This window comes from Oryctolagus cuniculus, chromosome 3, assembly GCF_964237555.1.
Source record: "Oryctolagus cuniculus chromosome 3, mOryCun1.1, whole genome shotgun sequence".
In the NCBI taxonomy this organism is placed as follows: domain Eukaryota; kingdom Metazoa; phylum Chordata; class Mammalia; order Lagomorpha; family Leporidae; genus Oryctolagus; species Oryctolagus cuniculus.
In genome coordinates, this window is record NC_091434.1 from 129,622,748 (window position 1) to 129,631,721 (window position 8,974).

The window sequence follows — 8,974 nt, forward strand, 5'->3', positions numbered from 1 at the left end:
AATAAAATTCTCGCCAATAGAATGCAACAACACATCAGAAAGATCATCCACCCAGACCAAGTGGGATTTATCCCTGGTATGCAGGGATGGTTTAATGTGCGCAAGACAATCAATGTGATACACCACATTAACAGACTGCAGAAGAAAAACCATATGATTTTTCTCAATAGACGCCAAGAAAGCATTTGATAAAATATAACACCCTTTCATGATGAAAACTCTAAGCAAACTGGGTTTGGAAGGAACATTCCTCAATACAATAAAAGCAATCTATGAAAAACCCACAGCCAACATCCTATTGAATGGGGAAAAGTTGGAAGCATTTCCACTGAGATCTGGCACCAGACAGGGATGCCCACTCTCACCACTGCTATTCAATATAGTTATGGAAGTTCTAGCCAGAGCTATTAGGCAAGAAAAAGAAATTAAAGGGATACAAATTGGGAAGGAAGAACTCAAACTATCCCTCTTTGCAGATGATATGATTCTTTATTTAGGGGACCCAAAGAACTCTACTAAGAGATTATTGGAACTCATAAAATATTTTGGCAAAGTGGCAGGATATAAAATCAATGCACAAAAATCAACAGCCTTTGATACACAGGCAATGCCATGGCTGAGGAAGAACTTCTAAGATCAATCCCATTCACAATAGCTACAAAAACAATCAAATACCTTGGAATAAACTTAACCAAGGACATTAAGGATCTCTATGATGAAAATGACAATACCTTAAAGAAAGAAATAGAAGAGGATACCCAAAAATGGAAAAATCTTCCATGCTCATGGATTGGAAGAATCAATATCATCAAAATGTCCATTCTCCCAAAAGCAATTTATAAATTCAATGCAATACCAATCAAAATACTGAAGACCTTCTTCTCATACCTGGAAAAAATGATGCTGAAATTCATATGGAGGCACAAGAGACCTCGAATAGCTAAAGCAATTTTGTACAACAAAAACAAAGCTGGAGGCATCACAATACCAGATTTCAGGACATACTACAGGGCAGTTGTAATCAAAACAGCATGGTACTGGTACAGAAACAGATGGATAGACCAATGGAACAGAATTGAAACACCAGAAATCAATCCAAACATGTACAGCCAACTCATATTTGATCAAGGATCCAAAACCAATCCCTGGAGTAAGGACATTCTATTCAATAAATGGTGCTGGGAAATTTGGATTTCCACGTGCAGAATCATGAAGCAAGACCCCTACCTTTCACCTTACACAAAAATTCACTCAACATGGATTAAAGATTTAAATCTATGACCTGGGCCGGTGCCGCGGCTCACTAGGCTAATCCTCCACCTAGCGGCGCCGGCACACCAGGTTCTAGTCCCGGTTGGGGCGCCGGATTCTGTCCCGGTTGCCCCTCTTCCAGGCCAGCTCTCTGCTGTGGCCAGGGAGTGCAGTGGAGGATGGCCCAGGTGCTTGGGCCCTGCACCCCATGGGAGACCAGGAAAAGCACCTGGCTCCTGGCTCCTGCCATCGGATCAGCGCGGTGCGCCGGCCGCAGCGCGCCGGCCGCGGCGGCCATTGGAGAGTGAACCAACGGCAAAGGAAGACCTTTCTCTCTGTCTCTCTCTCTCACTGTCCACTCTGCCTGTCAAAAAAAAAAATAAATCTATGACCTGACACCATCAAATTATTAGAGAGCATTGGAAAAACCCTGCAAGATATAGGTACTGGCAAAGACTTCTTGGAAAACACCCCAGAAGCACAGGCAGTCAAAGCCAAAATTAACATTTGGGATTGCATCAAATTGAGAAGTTTCTGTACTGCAAAAGAAATAGTCAGGAAAGTGAAGAGGCTACCAACAGAATGGGAAAATATATTTGCAAACTATCCAACTGATAAAGGGTTGATAACCAGAATCTACAAAGAGATCAAGAAACTCCACAACATCAAAACAAACAACCCACTTAAGAGATGGGCCAAGGACCTCAATAGACATTTTTCAAAAGAGGAAATCCAAATGGCCAACAGGCACATGAAAAAATGTTCAAGATCACTAGCAATCAGGGAAATGCAAGTCAAAACCATAATGAGGTTTCACCTCACCCCAGTTAGAATGGCTCACATTCAGAAATCTACCAACAATAGATGCTGGCGAGGATGTGGGGAAAAAGGGACACTAACCCACTGTTGGTGGGAATGCAAATTGGTTAAGCCACTATGGAAGTCAGTCTGGAGATTCCTCAGAAACCTGAATATAACCCTAGCATTCAACCCAGCCATACCACTCCTTGGAATATACCTAAAGGAAATGAAATTGGCAAACAAACAAGCTGTCTGCACATTAATGTTTATTGCAGCTCAATTCACAATAGCTAAGACATGGAACCAACCTAAATGCCCATCAAGCGCAGAATGGATAAAGAAATTATGGGACATGTACTCTATCGAATACTATACAGCAGTCAAAAACAATGACACCTGGTCATTTGCAACAAGATGGAGGAATTTGGAAAACATCATGCTGAGTGAATTAAGCCAGTCCCAAAGGGACAAATATCATATGTTCTCCCTGATCAGCGACAACTAAGAGCACCAAAGGGGAAACTTGTTGAAGTGAAATGGACACTACGAGAAACAGTGACTTGATCAGCTCTTGTCCTTACGGTTGATGTACAATGCAATACTTTATCCATTTTAGTATTTTTTTTGTTCTAGTACATTGGTTGAACTCTGTAATTAACACACAATTATTGTTAGGTGTTTAAATTTTAACTGAAAAGTGATCCCTGTTAGGAATTTGTAAAACATTATGCTGAGTGTAATAAGCCAATCCCAAAGGGACAAATATTTAAAATTCAAAAAATTTATAACAGTAACCAGGAGAATTTTAATGGTGTTTATATATATATATATATATATATATATTTATATATATATGTGTGTGTGTTTAATTTATGACATTGCAATGTAAATGTACATATATATAATTTGTAATATAAATGTATATAGAGCAACATTTTTAAATTTTTATAATGTATTTATCATCAGAAAAGAATAGCTCAGATATCTGTAATAATCCAGTTTCTGATCATTACAAGAATGAAGAGTAAGCCACCAAGTTGTAGCTCATAACCTCTGTTTCTCTGTGTCTCCAAGGCTACCAACCTCTCAAATTAAATAAACATACATAATTCTGAGATAAAAATAACATTATGATCCCACTATTTTCCCACATAATTTTCAGGAAATATACTAGTATCTAGACACACAGTGGTAAATTTATATATATATAAAATATATGTATGTTATTTATGTTATATATATATATATATATTACATTGAGGAGAAATAATTATTACCCTTGGCTAAAATGGTCCTGAGACACTGTGCACCTGACAGTTTCCAGGGCAACTTACAGAATGTTGGGGATGATGGTGATCTTACAATAAAAGTGAAATCACCATGGCCACGGATTCATAGAGCTAGGATTGGCCTAGACTAAAATATTTGTGCAAAAGAGTGACTCCAGTGAATTTAAAAATTAACTTATATTTTCATAATTAAAGGTTAATTGCAAGTTCCATGAATGTCTGTAAGGCTAAGAATGAAATCTGCTAATGAGTGATGGAACTGGCTCTAAATTGTTCTCATAAACTGTGAAAATAAAATTTGGACATCTTCCAGAATTTAGATAGTTGATGGCCTTACAATGATAAAGTAAATCATGGTAGCCTGAAGTTTCCTGCACTAAAATTGGCACAAATTAGGTTATTGACTATTTATTGAGGTGGTAATAATAAATTTAAATCAACATGAAAATAGTGAAATGTATTCATTTCAATATATGTTGTATATTGACAGTAGTGCATACAAATGGTAAATTTAGTAGAAGCAGGAATAAGGTTACAAGGAGATGTAACAGATATTAATATAAAATAGCCCTGAATACACATTTAAATACAGAAAATTTGTGCTCTCTTAAATCAAAGAAAGCTTATGCCATTGAATTCAGTAATTTAAAAACCAAGATAAAATTGTCTCGATCTAATGCATGGACATTTTAAAGAGAATGACAATTTTGATTCTCTAAATATAAAGAAGCTATAAAAAGTGTCCTTGAAAGTGTAAAAGAATGTAATGTTCTAAAATTATTTGATAGGACATAACGATGGAGATTGCTAAGACAACTTGAACATTGTTTAGTGCATTCATGACATGAAAATGTAAGTGCCCAAAAGAATCGTCATACCTTGGCAGTGCTAAGATTGGTTTTCATGTGGATATTGACATACTCAGATGAAATTAATAAAATGAAAGACAAAATAAAAATTAAAAACCTGATGCACATGGAAGTTAAAATTTTGCCTTGCCCTTAGTGACAATGTGCATTTTAATGTGAGCCATAATTAAAAAACAAATATGTGGATGAATATTTGGTGAAAAAACAGTCCAGAATAAACTGGAAAAATTACAGTATGATATAGACTTGTAGTTTGGAAAATTTCCACAATCAGAAAATAATTTAAACTTCCAGGAGCACCTAGAAACATTATGAATGTATCCTATGCTGATGACCATGATGGTGCTGGCACTGCGATGTACTCAAATCCTATACACATGACAGTTGCTGGGTCAGCTTCCAGCATTTAGAGTGAGTTGATGAACACACAATTATAAACCAAACCATGGTACCCATCATTTCCCTGTGTTAGGAATGTCACAAATCAGGTTATTCATAACACATGCAGGTGACAGTAGTAAATGACAACAAAAATATGCATTCCAGGTAAGGCATTTAATTTTGATTATATGGTGTATAAATTAGTAATCTGGCAGAAACAGAGTCATAATCATATAGAGATGGGCTAATAATTGGATGGTGGAGTACGGAGGGATCTTACTGCTCTAACCCAGGAGAAGATAGTTTTCAAAAAGTGGAAATAGAGTAGTCTCAGGGAAGAGTTAGGGAAAAAATGACAGAGGAAATTCTACTGACATTAGAGGGACACAGTGGACCCACGTAGAGGGCGTGGGGCCCACAGCTCATGACTCCAACAGAAGAGATCCTATGCACCAACACTTGGAAAGTGAGGTGAGACAATACCACAGTAGCCCAAGCCACCAGCAAAAAAGTGGCAGGAACCTAGAGGGAATGAGGCTTTAATCTCCGAAGGAAAGTGTGTCAGCCAAATGAGAGGAGAGAAAACAAAAGGGACAGTACAGACACATTTCTGTCTCTCCAATCACCTCACAAAGGCATGCAAGCTGATAGAGCAGGAGCCATTTTGGACATACATAACAGCTGTGCCAGCTTGTGTCTGCACCTGGCAAGCAGCTGAGTGGAAACTCCTGACTCTGCTGGGGAGAAATAACAGGAAACTAGGAACTTATGACTGTGTGAAGCTTCTGAAGCAGGACTGTGAAAAAATAAAAAAGCTGAGGGTGTGAGGGAAGACTCGTGGCGTGGCTGGGACTTTGAGCACTCTCAGTGGGAGATGCCACAAACTTGGGGGCTCCTGGTTATCTGATAAGAGACATTTCTGGAGAATCTGAACTTATACTGAGGACTACACAGATCCTTTGTGTGGTTCTTTGGACAGAGCAGACAAATATTATACTCACTGGGGCTAGTACTCAGGCACTGGGCTCCATTGAAGAGAAGAACTCAGCTGAACAGAATATAACTCCCTTCTGATTAAAAAAAGGAGAGAGAAGACTTAACATGCCAAACTTGGGTGTGTCACCTTAGGCATACCCTTTACCCTTGAAAACTGAACAGAGCTCTCTGGCCACACCCACTAAAAGCCTCCAGAGATTCAGTGAAAGCAGAAAGTCCACTTATCTACAAAGTCATAGTACAAAGATAAAATCTGCCACAGTGGAAAAAAATAGAAGAAATCAATAAGTATCTCAAAAATGCTAAACAATAAATGCAACCATATGAGAAACAACAATAAGGAAGACATCATGACACTCCCAAAAGAACATGACACTTCAATACTAGATTATGAAGATGATGAGATAGAAAAAATGCAAGAAATAGAACTCAAAAATTTGGTCATAAGATTACATAGAAGTAATCAAAAGCAAATGCACAAACTACTGAAATCCATGACGGACATAAAAGAAAATCTCTCCCATGAAATTGAAATTATAAGGAGGAATCAAGATGAAATGAAGAATTCAACAGAACATGAAACTGAGATAGTAAAGAGACATCAAAATGAAATGAAGAATTCAATAGAACAAATAAAAAATGCAGCGGAGAGCCTAAAAATAGAATCAATGAGGGAGAAGAGAGAATATCAGGCTTAGTAGACAGAGCACAGGAAAGTATACAGTCAAACCAAACACAAGAACAGGAGATTAGAAATCTAAAAAAGACTGTTGGGAATCTACAGGATATTATGCATGTGCCTTTGTTGGAAAGATGTGGGTATAATATTCACTCTGTTCCAAGGACCACATAAGGATCTGTGCTCTCCATGTGGAACCTCTGTCCTTAGTGAGAATTTACAGTAAATCTATTCTTCAAACACCTGTTTAGCTGGGAGCCTAGAAAAAGAGCTCAGGCAATAAATATGAAAAATTAGTTCTAAGTAATACAAAAGATAACCCAGACAAAACAGCAGTCCAGCAAATCATTCAACCTCACTGAAACTACCAGCAGCTACATCTTCATTTTCTATTAAATCTGATTATAATAAGATTTAATTTGATGAACACTTGTAAGAAGCTGTGGCCACTTAAACAGGGATGAAGAGCTATTTCTCATGGGTAATAATGGAGGTGGAATGGATTACTTGCACAGCTATTATCTAGATGGGAAACAAAAGAGCTACTGCAGCTAGATGCATCATAGCATTTGCAGCCCTGTTATCATGGGATATCTAGGAAGTGTTCCTCCTGAGGGTATCCTGAGGAATTAACTGAATGCAAATCAGATTTATATAAATCCAGAAAGGACTTTGTAAATTGAAAGGGATAAAAATACATTTTCAATAAAAATGAGGGCCACCTGCAGGAGCAGGGAATAATACAAAAAAAAAAAGGTTCTAAAAATTACAGTAAAGTTTAATTAATACAAAAGTGTACTACAGGGGCCAGCGCTGTGTCACAGCAGGTTAATGCCCTGACCTGAAGTGCCAGCATCCCATATGGGTGCCAGTTTGAACCTGGCTGCTCCACTTCCAATCTAGCTCTCTACTATGGCCTGGGAAATAATAGAAGGAGGCCCTGGCCGGCGCCGTGGTGCAATAGGCTAATCCTCCACCTTGCAGCGCCAGCACACCGGGTTCTAGTCCCGGTTGGGGTGCCGGATTCTGTCCCGGTTGCCCCTCTTCCAGGCCAGCTCTCTGCTGTGGCCAGGGAGTGCAGTGGAGAATGGCCCAAGTACTTGGGCCCTGCACCCCATGGGAGACCAGGATAAGTACCTGGCTCCTGCCTTCGGATCAGCACGGTGCGCTGGCCACGGCGGCCATTGGAGGGTGAACCAACGGCAAAGGAAGACCTTTCTCTCTGTCTCTCTCTCTCACTGTCCACTCTGCCTGTCAAAAAAAAAAAAAAAAAAAAGGAAGCCCAAGTGCTTGGGCCCCTGTACCTACATGGGAGATCTGGAGCAAGCTCCTGGCTTTGGGTCAGCACAGTTCTGGCCGTTGTGGCCAATTAGGGAGTGAACCATTGGATGGAAGATTCTCTCTCTCTGCCCCTGCTCTTTTTGTGTAACTCTGACTTTCAAATAAATAAATAAATCTTTTAAAAAGTATACTACATTTATGCTCCTGCTTCTCTGTTGCAATGGGTACCACCTGGATAGACTTCATTCCATGTTCTTGTCTCAAGGCAATTAGGAATAGAATGAAGAAGTGTAGAAAAGGGGAACATGGATGAAAAATGCATTATGTATTCAGTAACACAGGAAAATTCAGATGAGTGTTGCAACTTACAGGGTTTGAGGTTGTCCCTTTAAAGAATGAGGGTGATGTGTGGAACAACATCTACTTGCATATTCAAATAGACCTTGGTTAGTGGAGTCTAATCCAGTTGTGCACACAGATAAGTTGAAATTTATCATAGGTGTATAAGTCATCACAAACTCATTCCCTTGTGCTTCACACAACACTTATTATCCAGGGCTGGGGTACACTATTATGGCTGGAACATGTGTCACTTGATATGCCTATGGTCACATCACTAGTTTGCACTACAATAATGTGGGGAAAGAATCCTGGGTGGCCAATAAAGCACCAAAAATCAAGTAACTTTGTAATTGATGAAGATGGTATTCCAAATAACTGTTGAAATAACTGTCACTCAACTTTTAAATATTTATTAATAAAATTTACATAAGAGAGCACAGTTCATTTCATCACTTGATCCCACTCACAATAATGAGAAACCAAAACTGCAGGTTGTGTAAGAAAAATTTCTGAAGAATGGTTAAACACTCTCTGTCACAATTCATCATGAAAACTGCCCAATACTTACTAAGGTGTGATTCCACCAAAGAATTCTTCCAAACAAATTATATTTCAGGGACTTCTCTCTGTAATCTTGCTATGTTTTGTGGAAGTTTGCCTAATAATAAAAGTATTTCCCATTAAATACAGTCATAGGATTTTTTCTTTCTGTGAGTTGTCAGGTAACCATTGAGAGGTGATGTATGGTACATGACTTTTCTATGCATGTATGTTTTCTCATTTCTGAGTCTCTTCATGTGAATTGATTAATGGCAGAAGAATTTTTTCACATGCATTAAATTGACAGTTTACTGTATGAATTCTGTGGTGTTTGTTGATGTTTAATTTCTTGTTTTTTTTTTAAGATTTTTATTTATTTATTTATTTATTTTTAAACTTTTATTTAATGAATATAAATTTCCAAAGTACAGCTTATGGATTACAATGGCATCCCCCCCATGACGTCCCTTCCACCCGCAACCCTCCCCTTTCCCACTCCCTCTCCCCTTCCATTCACATCAAGATTCATTTTTGTTTCTCTTTAT